We start from the raw sequence: 16,725 nt of genomic DNA, 5'->3' as shown, positions 1-16,725 counted from the left end.
CCAGTGTATTGCTGGAGACCCCTGCCAGTGTGTTGCTGGAGACCCCTGCCAGTGTGTTGCTGGAGACCCCTGCCAGTGTGTTGCTGGAGACCCCTGCCAGTGTGTTACTGGAAGAGAAGTGGTGTTGCGACACCGTGACAATACTCTACAAGACTGACCCATGATTTACTGAAAAAGTTAAACTCGCCGGCGTGTGGACCATAGAAGACCCTGCCAGTAGGACTCAGGGAGGGAAGCTTGAGTAGTGTACGAGAGAAGACAGAAGTGGACTCGCCGAAAAAGAAGACTGCAATAGTCCTTTTATAGTGTCTCGTGGGAAAGCGACACCTGCAGTGTCAAGTACACATGTGTAGTTGACACCTGCAGTGTCAAGTACACATGTGTAGTTGACACCTGCAGTGTCAAGTACACATGTGTATATATATAAGAAGTACACTTGGTGAATGTGCTGTTAAGTGTTGTGTACCACCCTTTCTCGTAAGATTAATTATTATTGTCAGTTCTTGGCAACTTACCCATGCCTCGGGGCGGGAGGGAGTAATAAGAGGCATTAAGGCCCCATATACAGTTCACCAAGAAAGGAACCTGGTTACAGGCTAAGTGGGGCCGTGATGACATACAATACTGCTAACACACAACTTTTCCCTAATACATGACAATTACAATAAGAAATGAAGGTTATGTAGAAAGCTTTTTGGCCCATATGAGCGAGCTCCTGTTTATATATCCACACATATAAGAAACAGCATAACAATCCCCCCCCCCCATACGAAATGTATATGTTTATCTCTCAGAATGTTTGGTAATATGTTTATTGTTTGTGATGTGTGTCTATGTATGTATTAACACGATGTACTGAACGGGGTGAGAATAGCTTGAGCTACCTCATCCCTTTGTGTGTATTTTACCTCAATAAACTTATTTCAATTTCAATTTCAATCTCCCCCCCCCCACTCGGCCTGCTCCAGCTGGTAGCCAGTCGACACAAATCGGTCAGAATCGGCTTATCAGACAATGAATTACTTCCTAACTTTTTTTCTAATTTACCAAGATATTATTTACATTTTAATCACACCTCAACAATTCTTATGCAACTTTGTCAACTCTCCCGTGTAAACTCTTTATAATTTTATTTTTCTCTAAATTGACAAAAGCTTATATATATATATATATATATATATATATATATTATATATATATATTTTCTTATCAATAGTTACTAAACTTCCCATTTACATACCTTGCGATGATTTCGGGGCTCAACGTCCCCCGCGGCCCGGTCCTCGACCAGGCCTCCTGGTTGCAGTACAGGTCAACCAGGCTGTTGGACGCGGCTGCTGGCAGCCTCACGTATGAATCACAGCCTGGAAATACATTTTCAAGATGTTAAATTTTGCATAAAGAATTTCACCTGATCAACATCTTAAATTAATGACTAACTCTCCAGTATGCAAATTAACCAGACTATTTGCATTCAAGTTTGACTATTGCTGAGTTATGAGAGCTGACTAACCATTGTGATTTTGCATGTGGTTTGTACACTACTCGCAGGATAGTATGAGGGGCTAGGAGCGCTGTCACATGTCCACCAGTCCCCGAGGAGGGTAGAAATAGCCTAAGCTACTCTATCCGTTGTTGTTGTTAAAGATTGAGCTACTCGGGATGAAGTGTCCATGTAGCACGGACTATGGTGAGCCCGTAAACAGTGCTCTATCCCTTTGAGGTGTATTTTATTGTCTCAATAAAGGTACTTGTACCTGACCCCCGTCCCAGGTGTTGGGTGGGGGGGGGGTGATTGGGGTCTGGGTGGAGGACGGTGGGGGGGGGGTGATTGGGGTCTGGGTGGAGGACGGTGGCGGGTTGCCCACTCTCTCCCGCTCCTCGTCCTCTGTTGACACCTTTCCAACCGTCTTCATTTCACTTTTACACCTATTTTGCAAAGTGTTAACAAAATGAACGCTTAAAAATCCTCCAACACCACGAAGATTGAAAATTATGATTGGTGCTCGTCAAGGGTTGCCGGCTCTCGCCAGCGCAGGTAAACGTAGTATAGTGTCGTAGTGCCTGGAATGGGGGGGGGGGGGGAGTGACAGGGGAGGGGGGGGGGGTGACGGGGACAGGGGGGGGGGAGTGGTAGGGTTGGCTGCACACTTTTATGAAGGACCGCGATATACATTTTAGGGGGAGGGAATAGGCCTATTTTTTACCATGAGCGTCACCACGGGGGGGGGGGGGAGGGAGGCGCGGATTTTATCTAGTGTCGCAGTAATATTTTCCGGTAGAGCTGAGGGGGACTGTCGCCATTTCTGGGAACTTGACAACATCCTTCATCATACATTTCAATATTTGACTTGCCTGTACCGCACTAACTTTCCACTATGGTTTATTTTGATTGTTAAACCCACTAACAAAAAACTATAGTATCTATGCTAATTATTATTAAAAAAAGTAAATAAAATTAAAATTAAAATAAAACCCAATTGAATTCCATATTTGCATGAGTGTTTAATCACTTCCATAATCTCACACTCGAGAAGTAATATTTTAACCACAAGTGGACGACCCACACACACACACACACTCCTCGTCAGCTCTCATTTATCACTTTTTACTCTCTGGACCTGAAAGTCTCGCGCCAAAGCTTGGCACGTGCTACTGTTTACCTTTGTTTAAATGTCCATTCGCGCGGGAAGGCGGCCAGAAAATAAACTTGTGCTGACGTCACGCGAGCAGCTGTTCTGCGCCAACATTGTGGTTGTAGAGGTCAAGTAAAGCTCTCCCATCAACAGCTTTACTTTTCACAACAACAATCTCCACCCAGAGGTTGTAATATTCACCATACAACGCAAATTCAACATTGATTTAACGTCATCAACGTTGATTTAACGCCGAACCAACGCCACTCTCGGATACTGTGGCCACAGGATGGTTGTTGTTAGTGGTAGAGAGATGGTAGCGTGAGGGACGTGCAGGTCCCGACGCCCGGCAACCAGGAGGCCTGGTCGACGACCGGGCCGCGGGGACGCTAAGCCCCGGAAGCACCTAAAGGTAATCTCAAGGTAAGGTAGCCCATGTGCACCTCACCCAGCAATGAAGGACACACATGGGGTAGCAGATTATATCTAAAAAAAATGAATCGACGGAGAATTTACGGGCTATTCATGCCCGTGCCACCTCTTGGGTGGCTTAATCTTCATCAATCACTCGACAAGAGAAGACGCAGCGATAAACAAGTCAAGTGTACGGAGCCGAGTACATGGAGAAGGCTCAAGTTAAGGCAGGTATGTCTAGACAACTGAAGGTAGACATACTGAAACTCTTTATTATACATTTTACCTATATATCTATCACTATTCAAACTGTAAGCTGTTATCACACACAGAGATCACACTAACGTAAGGCATCAAATGAACAAATCCACAAGGGCCGTGACGAGGATTCGAACCTGCGTCCAGGAGCATCCCAGACACTGCCTTATTCGACTGAGCTACGACAGGGTTAACCCTTTTAACCCTGTCGTAGCTCAGTCGATTAAGGCAGTGTCTGGGATGCTCCTGGACGCAGGTTCGAATCCTCGTCACGGCCCTTGTGGATTTGTTCTTCTGTAAGCTGTTATTCAATCACTGTCTAAGAATGGAGGTTTAATTTACACTACCGTACACCTGTTCAGTCCTGCTAGAATCGTAACGATTTGTACAAGTTGTTACGGATAGTTCTGACGTATTCTGACATTCTCTGAACTTTCTACACTGAGAATCAGCTCCATCCCAGACCACACCGCCCTCCTCCTCTCATCACTCTGATAAATAATCAAATCTCTGACAACTGTACACAGCGGAGACGCGAACCATCACAACCAAAATGAACGAAAACCGAAAGTTTCCTTGGAAGCAGATACTGAGTCTCTTGAACCAGACTCCCACAACCCTGGCAGTCAAGATTTTTAGAACCGATACCTGTTGCAGCTTCCTAAGTAGGCTCACAGGTGTCGTAAGAGATCCAAACCTACTTCAGAACAGCGTAATGTGGACGACAGCTCTGATCCAGACTTGAGGAGAGAGAGAGAGAGAGAGAGAGAGAGAGAGAGAGAGAGAGAGAGAGAGAGAGAGAGAGAGAGAGAGAGAGAGAGAGAGAGAGAGAGAGAGAGAGAGAGAGCATAGAAAATATGGAACCGAGATAACTCAAAATATTACTGAACAACGTTAATATATGCAGAAAATTATGAGGAAAAGCAGAGCTGATGAGGGGGGGGGAGAGGGAAGGGAGGTGGTGGAGAAAGGAAGGAGAAGTAGTGAGAATAGGAAGAGTAAGGGAAGAAAGAGGGAGAGAACGAAAAACGAAGAGGAATGACCAATAGCCTCCCCTCCCCCCATCGACTAAAATATCGTCGCCTGTCGACCAAAGACTGCTGCTATTCGCGGGAAGTCATCCAATGACATCACTTCCCGCCACTCGATAACCAATAACATCACTTTCCACCATTCGTCAACCAATGAGAGCGCTCGTAGCCTGCCCCTGCCACCAGCGCCTCTATGAGTACCGTCCACAGTCTTGACACACACAGTAACCAGGTTACCATCCAGCGCCGGCCTCGCCTAACTACATAACTACTCACCCAATTACTAGTCTCCGGCACGAGTCTCAGTGAACGCATTAATAAGAAATAAAGATTTGATAATGTTGATTTGTTACTTTTTTCTATTATTATTGTTATCTTTGTGGCATACGGAACAACTTTAATTGCTTTCTTCAGGTGATATTTCTTTTTGTTTCGTTTTTGTGTAATACGATGAATCAGAAGTCAGCGACATCTACCCGTCCTCAGACCAAGTCCATTCCATCCAGCGCTTGATCCCGCAAAACGAACGCATCAGTTTTAACATGCTGTTCATTAAAAATAGGAATTTTGTCAAATATAATTTAATATTGTTATATATTAGCATACTGTGCATACTTAGGCACAACTGATGACGTTCGAACACTTCTCGAACAAGTGCTTCGCTGACGACTTGTGTTCGAACCACAACGCTGTAAATGCTTCACCCACGTACTACAAACACAAAATAATCGCCAACAGAACCCAAACACCTAACCTAACCAATGTCTAAACATGTACAAAATGCTAATATATAATAATATTAATTTATATATGAGAAAATTCTCGTTTTCAATGAACAGCATGTAAAAATTTATGAATGCGTCTGTGGGGTCGACCGCTGGATGTAATGGACTTGAGTCGAGGACGGGTTGCTGGACATTGGAAATATGACTCTTGGGCGTTATTTTTGAGCGGAATTCTGGCTCATTGCGCATGTGGACGGCCGCCGGGGACGCTTCCCTGTCCGCTGCGGCATTTACATTTGAGACGTTGACACCTTTAACTCATTTACACGTCTCGCTAATATTTAGGAGTTAAACACTCGCTTCCTGGTAATTCCCGCCAAACACACACCGAAACTACGACGTTGGTACAACGTTCGAACAAGTTTTAACACCTAACCAGTTATAACAACCAATATAGCAAGTTGTAACAACGTTCTAATACGTCATAAATACTTTGAGCCATGATGTAACAACTTTATTACAAGTTGTAACAAGCGGAAAATAGAGACGGTTTCAGTTTGAGCTTCCTGGTAACTGTAAGTCTTTACTTCAACTATTTGGGTGTTCTTCTCTCGTGTAAATGAGAGCCACAAACTCTAATTGTAAACATGACATGTTGACGACCAATTTCCCGCCAAAATTATTACCGTAAGACTGTTAAATGGCGGGAGTTTGGTTTCCGGCTAAAATTGTATTCAGGTCACTGTGATTATGTATGATTGTTTCAGGAGCCGGTCGGCCGAGCGGACAGCACGCTGGGCTGTGTGATCCTGTGGTCCCGGGTTCGACCCCGGGCGCCGGCGAGAAATAATGGGCAGAGTTTCCTTCACCCTATGCCCCTGTTACCTAGCAGTAAAATAGGTACCTGGGTGTTAGTCAGCTGTCACGGGCTGCTTCCTGGAGGTGGAGGCCTGGTCGAGGACCGGGCCGCGGGGACACTAAAGACCCAAAATCATCTCAAGATAATCTCAAGATAACCTCAAGATAGCCCGCCCTCGTTACTCCAGCCGCCAAACCCATCTTTTAAGAATAAAATTACACACAATCCGCCCTCAGGCTCTGTTCATTCCATTCAGCGGCCGACCCCAAGGACGGATTAAATTTTAATATGTTGTTAATTCAAAATGGGAATGCTCTCAAATATAAATTAATTTTGTTATATATTCGCAGATTGTGCATATTTTGGTGTAGGTTAGGTAAGGTGTATATAGGTTCTCTTGGCAATTAGTTGTATTTTAACCTGTCCATTGGCTAAGCTCGTTAAAGCGGCGGCCGTCCTCCAAGACACATTCAACAATCTAAATATATTATGTATTAAAATAGGTTTGTTCTTGTACATAAACTAATATTATTAGATATTAAAATTACATGTATACTTACGCATAGGTTAGGTGTTTAGATGTATACATGTATATATGTATGCATGTTTAGTTACGCATAGGTTAGGTCAGCATAAGGTATTTACGCTGTTGTTGATAATTTGTATTTGAAGTACGTGGGTGAAGTAGTGTGTGTATGAGAAAATACAATTTTGTATTGTATTCCCTGAGGATGGCTTCCCCGCATAAATATAAATAACTGTCAACGCTGTTCCATCTTACATGAAAATCTCGTAGTCCCAATCGTGCTTCAGTTCCTTGGACAATAACTATGTTAAAATATTTTGCATCAGTATCCCATCACACGATCACCATCTTCTGTGTTGAAAACAGAAAACTGACGCCCCGAGACCCCTGGGTTCAGAGGGGGGACTCTGGGAGATATTGTGGGCTGATTATTAATTTGTATTTACTTTTTATTTATATATAAAAGAGTACTTACATTATTGTACAGCACGCACAGAGTTTCCGCCAAGTCGTTAATCCTAATATTCCCTGGAATACGACCCGCCAAATGGTTTAACAACCAGGTACCATTTTACTGTTGGGTAAACAGAGGCTACAGTTAACGATTGACGCCCAGTAAATCTTCCCTGGTCAGGATACGAACCCTGGCCAAAGCGCTCGCGAAACGCCAGGCGAGCGCCTTAACCATTACGCTACAGGGACTGCAATTAATTAACTGTGTCGTGGGACAGGCAGCCATAGTGTATATATACAAGTTAAGGTTATATAGATGTCCCCTCAACCCAAAGTCGAATTGCAGACCCTCTCAGCGATGCAACCCCACAACAAGCTGACTAATTCCTTGGTATCTATTTACTGCTAGGTGAACAGATGTATTAGGTGATAGGAAACGCACCCTGCATCTAACAATGTCCCGCCCAGGATTCGAACCCAGAATTTCCGATTGAGAGTTGAGAAGGAACCCAGGTGAACTACTGTGACAGTGTGTATGAAGATGTAACACATGATATTCCGATTCTGTTGACCCATAGTCTCTCTCCGCCATAGTTTAATGATGATGGTGAAGGTGTTATAGTGAGGGAGGGAGTGTGCAGTGAAGGTGTTACAGTGAGGGAGGGAGTGTGCAGTGAGGGAGGGAGTGTGCAGTGAGGGAGGTAGTGTGCAGTGAGGGAGGGAGTGTGCAGTGAGGGAGGTAGTGTGCAGTGAGGGAGGGAGTGTGCAGTGAGGGAGGGAGTGTGCAGTGAGGGAGGGAGTGTGCAGTGAGGGAGGGAGTGTGCAGTGAGGGAGGGAGTGTGCAGTGAGGGAGGGAGTGTGCAGTGAGGGAGGGAGTGTGCAGTGAGGGAGGGAGTGTGCAGTGAGGGAGGGAGTGTACAGTGAGGGAGGGAGTGTGCAGTGAGGGAGGTAGTGTGCAGTGAGGGAGGGAGTGTGCAGTGAGGGAGGGAGTGTGCAGTGAGGGAGGGAGTGTGCAGTGAGGGAGGGAGTGTGCAGTGAGGGAGGGAGTGTGCAGTGAGGGAGGTAGTGTGCAGTGAGGGAGGTAGTGTGCAGTGAGGGAGGGAGTGTGCAGTGAGGGAGGGAGTGTGCAGTGAGGGAGGGAGTGTGCAGTGAGGGAGGGAGTGTGCAGTGAGGGAGGGAGTGTGCAGTGAGGGAGGGAGTGTGCAGTGAGGGAGGGAGTGTGCAGTGAGGGAGGGAGTGTGCAGTGAGGGAGGGAGTGTGCAGTGAGGGAGGGAGTGTACAGTGAGGGAGGGAGTGTGCAGTGAGGGAGGGAGTGTGCAGTGAGGGAGGGAGTGTGCAGTGGAGTTAGTGAGGGAGGAGGTAGTGGTTCGCGTACCACCCGTGCTAATCAGTTTATCTTTATGTATCCTGTCAATTCCTCTGATAATATTATAGATCGTGATCATGTCTCCCCTATCTCTTCTGTCTCCCAGTGACGTGAGGTTCAGTTCCGGTAATCTTTCCTCAGAGCTCATTCCTCTCAGCTCGGGGACTAGCCTGGCGGCATACCTCTGAACCTTTTGTGACTTCGTTTAGTGTTTGACTAGATGTGGACTCCAGGCTGGAGCCGCATACTCCAGGATTGGTCTCTCATACGTGTTATACAAGGTTCTGAATGATTTGGTGGTGATGATGGTGGGTGTGGACCCCCCCTCCCCCCACCTCCCAGCTATCAATACCCGAATCCAATATTAGCCAGGCCGTGATGAACTGGTTTAGGGGGGGGGGAGGCACTGAGAAATAAACATGTGGAGTAGAGGGGGTAGTGGTGGTGTGGTAGTAGTGGTGGTATGTGTGGTAGTGGTGGTGTGGTAGTAGTGGTGGTATGTGTGGTAGTGGTGGTGTGGTAGTAGTGGTGGTATGTGTGGTAGTGGTGGTGTGGTAGTAGTGGTGGTATGTGTGGTAGTGGTGGTGCCGGGAAGGGGTAAGGCAGGACGAGGAGTCAATATTAAACACCCCCTCCCTTAAATCCCGTCCCTTTGATCTTTCCGACCCAATCATGTTCCCAGAACTGAGGGGGACGAGAGTGGAGGGGGGGGGGAGGGGGTTTGATGTATCATCCCCTCCTCCCTTCCCTAACCCCCCCCCCCACGAGGGGCGGTAGGGGAGGGGAGGGGCCCCCCACCACCACCCCCTACAACCCCTCCTCTATATCCTCTGTGCTTCACTCTGCATGTTGCCGCGGTGTCCTGATTAATGCTGCTACTTTATGGCTCTCTCTGTGTACTCACTTATTTGTGCCTCCAGGATAGAGCTCTAGTTCTTGGACGCCGCTTTTCTAGCCGTTGGTTGTCTTATGCAATGACTCATGACCTATTTTCCCCTATCATACCTGCTTTTAAAGTTATTAATGGAGTTAGCCTCTACAACCTGCTCCTTTAGGTCGTTCCATTTATTCACTACCCTTACGGTAAAGGAAAATTTTCTAACATCTCTATCTTGAGGTTATCTTGAGATGATCTCGGGGCTTTAGTGTCCCCCACGGCCCGGTCCTCGACCAGGCCTCCACCCCCAGGAAGCAGCCCGTGACAGCTGACTAACACCCAGGTACCTATTTTACTGCTAGGTAACAGGGGCATAGAGTGAAAGAAACTTTGCCCATTGTTTCTCGCCGGCACCCGGGATCGAACCCGGGACCACAGGATCACAAGTCCAGTGTGCTGTCCGCTCGGCCGACCGGCTCCCTCTATGACACATCTGAGTCTCAGGCTTCCGCCCGTGTCCCCTTGTTCTGTTGATAGCCATTGTAAACATTTCCTCTTTTTTCATCTTGTCAAGCCCTCTAAGTGTTTTAGAGGGGTCAATCCCTCTAGAATACAACTGGTCTCTCAAAGGTCAGAGACTTGTGTCAGTGGCTGGACGGAGTACTGTCTACGCCCAAGTTTATCGCTGCGCTTACTTTTCAGTGTGGGCGACTGTGACTGTCCGTCACTTCCCGCCAAACACACATCGAAACTACGACGTTGGTACAACGTTCGAACAAGTTTTAACCCTTCCTAACCAGTTATAACAACCAATATAGCAAGTTGTAACAACGTTCTAATACGTCATAAACACGTTAAGCCAAGATGTAATAACTTATTACAAGTTGTAACAAGCGGAAAATAGAGACAGTTTCGGTTTGTGTTTCCAGGGTTCCCGCCACCAGCCCGACGTCTGGTCCACCACACCCGCGGTCGTCCCCTCACTTCAACCTGTAGTAACTTAACACTTTACAATATTAAATCACAATGTATCTTAATTTTGGTGTGTTGAATATACACGTATTGATGGCTGGCCGTAACACTTTCTTTATTAATGTGAGTGTATGTATTTACTTTCGCATTTACTATTTGTATCTGCAGAATCGAGCTATTAGCTCTTGGACCCCGCCTATCTAGCCATTTTTTTCTTCTATTATGTCTGCTACATATATTTGTCTTACATGCTCGCGCACACATATCCCCAGGAAGCAGCCCCTAGCAGGTGTCTAACTCCCAGGTACCTATTTACTGCTAGGTAACAGGGACATCAGGGTGAAAGACACTTTGCCCATTGTTTTTCGCCGGCGCCGGGAATCGAACCCCGGCCACAGGATTACGTGTCCAGCGTGCTGTCCACTCAGCCACCGGCCCCACCGGTATGTACTCACCTAGTTGTGCTTGCTGGGGTTGAGCTCTGGTTCTTTGGTCCCGCCTCTTAACCGTCTCTCAACCGTGTGTGCGTGTGTACTCACCTAGGTTTGTCTACGGCGAGCGAGATCTAGCTCTAAAGCCCCGACTCACAGTCCTTGTACTGAGTGCATATAAAGTCTGGTGCGTGTTTCCAGATCACAACAGTTCTCTGTTTCTTCCGTTACCGTTTTGGGAGGTTGTGTTAGTTAGTGTGTGCTGGTGCCGTGTTGGGATGGGAACGTGCTAGTGGCTGTACAGGAATGTGAGAACTATTGTATAAATAAACAAATATTAAACCAAATAAGAATCGAACCAGAAATAAAAATCGAACCGCCTTTGTGGAGGCGTCCGGAGCGGGAGGAAGGAAGGAGGAGGAGCCACAGGACAGGGAAAGAGGACGCCATCAAGGTTGACCTCCAGTGAGAAACTCGCTGCGCAGTGCTACAAATTCTCGAGATTTCCGCGACATCTTTGAGCCATTACAGCGACCTCACCAAAGTATTGGGCAGTACCTCGTTTCCGGTCCTGCTGCTTTATAATTATCATCCGGGAACAAATCCACAAGGGCCGTGACGAGGATTCGAACCTATGTCCGAGATCTTCCCCAGACGCTGCCTTAATCGACTGAACTACGACATGGTCAAAAAGAGTTGAAACCAGAAGCCAGAACCAGAAACCAGAAACTGGACTTGCTTGGATCCTGCAGCCTCTCCGAGACACAAACAGGAAGATCTCGGACGCAGGTTCGAATCCTCGTCACGGCCCTTGTGGATTTGTTCATTGATGCATCTCGCTATTGTGATTTCCGTGTGTATCATCCGGCCATATAATATCATGCAATGTTGAGTCGGTTATGAGGGAGGACAGTCCACCCGGACCGAGTAAGTCTCCAACATTAATACTTCTCCTTGTCATATCTGTTATCTAAATGTTGTTTGGCATTGTTTATAGTGTAACATTCCGGCAGGTGAGCTTGTGACGGCATGATACATTAGCAGCAACGTTACTGGTTGATCACGTCACACGTCACGCCGCCATGACCACGTGATCCACCAGGAGATCCACTTCACGTGATCTGGACGTGTCTACGACCTGTCAACCAGGCTGCCATTCTGTAAAGACAGCTAAGCTTGGCCATACTCATATTAACCATTCTGCAGATCGTAGAATAACCAGTAGTAACCAATTTATCAATTAACATGTTGGAAGTGAGCTCCAGTAGGCAGATCCAGCTTGTGGCTTGTTTGGTTCCTCCTGCAATAACTTGTAACCTCATTTAGTTATGACCTTCTCACCGGTTAAGCATCACCTCTAAACATTGTTAACGGGATATCGTAGGTCTTCGGGTAAGTCATTCACGTATATAAGAACATCAGGGGTCCCAGGAGCGATCCCAATGGGACCCAAGAACATCAGGGGTCCCAAGACTGATCCCAATGGGACCAAAGAACATCAAGGGTCCCAAAACCGATCCCAATGGGACCAAAGATCATCATGGGATCCCAAGACCCATCCCAATAGGATCCAGCGTAGTACTTCCAGCGAGTATTCTACCCCCTTACAGGACGATGGTTATACTGAAAACGGCGGACAGCTGTCAACTGCAGTGTAAACCTGGCCAACGCAGGTGTCAGAGTCTACCAATTAAAACCTAACCGGAAATCAGGTGAACAACGTTCAGATTGTCAGAACCCAATGCGAAAAAAGATCTTAAAAGAGACACAGTTATTAAGGGACTTACGCCACAAAATCATTGTATAGATATTGACAATAAGGCAAAGGCTAGAGGGACCTGTAGCAAGACGCGCTTGTAGAAAGGCGCCAAATGTTAAACTCTTCAGCAGGGTTTTAGCTTTTAGGTCAGTTTTGGTTAGTCGACGTTGGAATGGGCGGCTACAGTCACCAGTCCGGCCAGGAAGCACCAGACTGAGCGCCCAGTCACCACATTTCCTAGAAGCTCATATCATACTAAAGTATTTTTGGCTTGACGGTGAAGGGATCTTAATATTGTCACTGGGATGTAATTTTGATATTACTGATAGACCATCACAGAAATGGCGGGAAAATGAGAATACGTCGCAGGAATTACGTCACTCGTCCAGAGTGAGAGGACATTTTGGCGCGCGCGGGAAAAAATATATCCCCCAATAATTTCGTTAAAATGTTACCTACACGACTGTACCATTAAAATTACTCCTTTGTTAGTATTTCTCGAAATGAAATTTTCTCCGCGAAAATTGGTGGGAAAAAACTAAAAATGCGAGAGGATCTAAAAAAGAAATTAGGTTAATCAGGAAGGAATGAGTCTGTGTGGCGAGGTCCGACTGGCTCGTCTGATGGGCGCCAGAGGAACATTGTGTCAAGATAAGATCATCCCACAGAAATATAGAGTTATAATAAAGAAGGAGAATGGCTGTGATCTGCATAGCCTCAAGATAGCCAGCGAGGACTGGTCAGGATAATAATGGAGCTGTAGCAATTATGGATAACAACTATGGTGGCGGGGCCTCGGGCCGGCACTAGGCTACCTGAGCCCGGCAGGCGACAATGACTCTTGTGCAGCCTCGCCATAATGCTCGGAATTAAAACATGTTCACCTCAACCCAAAGCAAAAATACTTGTTTTTAAGTTAATACATAAATATAAGTGTATTTAAATATTTAAATACAAAAATGTATACTAGATAAATTTACGATGCAGACAAGAACTTTAGGCATGAGTGTAAATGTATATTAGTGTAATGTTATAATCCTTTAGAGGAGTTAATTCTGGCTAAGGTAATCACAATGTTTTAATACATTAAGGGAGGTATTTTATCGGGTAGTTAAGAGGTAATTTCTCCCGGGTGAAGAGTCAAGGGCAGCCCTGATGCTCCTCGCTAACAACCACAGCCCGCTTGAACAGCCAGTAACTGTACACTCTTGTATCTATCTTATTGTCTGTCTTTCTGTCTGTCTGTCTGTCTGTCTGTCTGTCTGTCTGTCTGTCTGTCTGTCTGTCTGTCTGTCTGTCTGTCTGTCTGTCTGTCTGTCTGTCTACGTCTGTTTCTCCCTGTGTCCACACGACTCCCCCCCTTCCCCATAACAACCCATCTACCCCCCCCCCTTCCACCCTGTGTGGGGGGGAGGCACCCCCCACCACCCCCACAAAACACCACCACACCACCACAACACACCACCACCACCACACACCACCACCACCACCACCACCACAACAACACCACACCACCACCACACACCACCACCACCACCACACACCACCACCACCACCACCACAACAACACCACACCACCACCACACACCACCACCACCACCACACACCACCACCACCACCACCACAACAACACCACACCACCACCACACACCACCACCACCACCACACACCACCACCACCACCACAACAACACCACCACCACCACCACACACCACCACCACCATCACCACACACCACCACCACCACCACACACCACCACCACCATCACCACACACCACCACCACCACCACAACACATCACACCACCACCACCACCACACCACCACCACCACCACCACCACCACACACCACCACAACAACAACACATCACACCACCACACACCACCACCTCACCACCACCAGAAGCGCCACCAGCAGCAGCAGGGGGTGAGGCTGGTGTAGGCATCACCGCGGACAATACTGGCGGAGATTGTGTGGCCCTGGCTCTGTGGGGCAGGCGGGAGTGCCACTCTCACCTCTGACACCTTACTGATGATGGGCCTCTCCTGAGTGACACTCGTGCTCTCTGATGGTACTGTTCCTGTAAGTACACACACACACACACACACACACACACACACACACACACACACACACACACACACACACACACACACACACACACACACACACACACACTCACTCACTCACTCACACACACACACACACACACACACACACCCTCAAAGGTTCAAAGGTTTGCCACCAGACTAGTACCCGAGCTGAGAGGTATGAGCTACGAGGAGAGACTACGGGAATTAAACCTCACTTCGCTGGAAGACAGAAGAATTAGGGGGGACATGATCACCACATTCAAGATTCTAAAGGGAATTGATAGGGTAGATAAAGACAGGCTATTTAACACAAGGGGAACACGCACTAGGGGACACAGGTGGAAATTGAGTGCCCAAATGAGCCACAGAGATATTAGAAAGAACTTTTTTAGTGTCAGAGTGGTTGACAAATGGAATGCATTAGGAAGTGATGTGGTGGAGGCTGACTCCATACACAGTTTCAAGTGTAGATATGATAGAGCCCAATAGGCTCAGGAACCTGTACACCTGTGTGTGTGTGTGTGTGTGTGTGTGTGTGTGTGTGTGTGTGTGTGTGTGTGTGTGTGTGTGTGTGTGTGTGTGTGTACTCATCTATTTGTGCTCACCTATTTGTGTCTGCAGGATCGAGCATTGACTCTTGGATCCCGCCTTTCGAGTCATCGGTTGTTTACAACAATGACTCCTGTCCCATTTCCCTATCATATCTAGTTTTAAAATTATGAATAGTATTTGCTTCCACAACCTGTTCCTGAAGTGCATTCCATATTTCCACTACTCTCACACTAAAATAAAACTTCCTAACATCCCTGTGACTCATCTGAGCTTCCAGCTTCCACCCATGTCCCCTCGTTCTGTTACTATCACGTGTGAACATTTCGTCTATGTCCACTCTGTCAATCCCCCTGAGTATTTTATACGTTCCTGTCATATCTCCCCTCTCCCTTCTTTTTTAGTGTGTGTATGTGTGTGTGTGTGTGTGTGTGTGTGTGTGTGTGTGTGTGTGTGTGTGTGTGTGTGTGTGTGTGTGTGTGTGTGTGTGTGTGTGTGTGTGGAAAAAAATACATCCGTTCATTGATTGACAGTTGAGAGGCGGGCAGAAAGAGCTAGAGCTCAACCCCCGCAAGCACAACTAGGTGAATACAACTAGGTGAAAACACACCCCTCCCTATCGGTATCGCCCGGGTTCGAGCCCCGGAGACAAAGTGCATCGACTGGGTACCGATCCTCAATTGTTCGCCCCTGTTCACCCTGCAGTAATTGCGGACCTGGTTGTAAACTCGACTGGCGGGTCGTGTTCCAGGGAGTAGGGTAAGGCTGTAAGACAAGCTCCAGGAAAGGAAAGGCTCTAAGCCTGCTAACAAAAGCCAGAAGTTGTCTTCTGAGTTCCCCAATATCATACAAAATAAATTCATTGTCGGCACGAGTTATGTAAATGTTCTGCCTGTTTTGTAATCTGATTTCTCAGCTTAGTCGACCACTCTGTATTTCAGCTGATTATGTAATTTCATGGTTGTCTCCTGTACCCAGGGTACAGGATTGCTCTTCCTCCTGTGCCAGTATTCTGGGGCAGGTGTGTGCTCTGGGACAGGTGTGTGCTCTGGGACAGGTGTGTGTTCTGTGGCAGGTGTGTGCTCTCTGTGTTCTTCACCAGGTAATGTTACGTGGGTTGCTTTATGAGTAGGGAAAGGTGGGTTGTGGGTGTTGAGCTCTGGCTCTTTGGTCCCGCCTCTCATCTATCAATCAACTGGTGTACAGGTTCCTGAGCCTACTGGGCTCTATCATATCTACATTTGAAACTGTGTATGGAGTCAACCTCCACCACATCACTGCCTATATGCTTTCCATCTGTTAATTACTCTGACACTGAAACAATTCTTTCTAACGTCCTTGTGGCTCATTTGGGTACTCAGTTTCCACCTGTGTCTCCTTGTTCGCGTACCACCCGTGTTAAACAGTTTATCTTTATCTACCCTGTCAATTACTGACAATTTGATGGGTAGTGATCATGTCTCCCCTTACTCTTCTGTCTTCCAGTGTCGTAAGGTGCATTTCCCGCAGCCTTTCCTCGTAACTCATGCCTCTTAGTTCTGGGACTAGTCTAGTGGCATACCTTTGGACTTTTTCCAGCATCGTCTTGTGCTTGACAAGGTACGGGCTCCATGCTGGGGCCGCATACTCCAGGATTGGTCTTACATATGTGGTGTACAAGATTCTGAATGATTCCTTACACAGGTTCCTGAAGGCTGTTCTGATGTTAGGACGATGCACTTAACACGGTCAAGGCTGATAAAAAGTCACTAAATACACAAAATGGGAACTGTCAACC

The 16,725-nt window shown here is 46.9% G+C and overlaps 1 protein-coding gene across 6 annotated transcripts in view; it reads right to left on the bottom strand.

Moving 5' to 3' along the window:
- Positions 1-16,725, bottom strand: part of LOC123759382 (protein trapped in endoderm-1) — a 226,902-nt gene that overhangs the window by 80,426 nt on the left and 129,751 nt on the right. For 4 of the 6 annotated variants that reach the window (XR_011229355.1, XM_045744364.2, XM_069328985.1 and 1 more), the window contains exon 1: positions 1,241-1,389. The exons of 1 other annotated variant lie outside the window; for it this stretch is intronic. The gene's annotated coding sequence lies outside the window, so the exon portion shown is untranslated. Of the gene's footprint in view, positions 1-1,240; positions 1,407-16,725 lie in introns of those variants that run through there. One more of the 6 variants, XM_069328987.1, reaches the window with a different exon arrangement.

The sequence above is a fragment of the Procambarus clarkii genome, chromosome 22 (genome assembly GCF_040958095.1).
Source record: "Procambarus clarkii isolate CNS0578487 chromosome 22, FALCON_Pclarkii_2.0, whole genome shotgun sequence".
Lineage (NCBI taxonomy): Eukaryota > Metazoa > Arthropoda > Malacostraca > Decapoda > Cambaridae > Procambarus > Procambarus clarkii.
The sequence above is the reverse complement of the archived record's forward strand: the minus strand, read 5'-3'. Positions and strand labels throughout refer to the sequence as shown.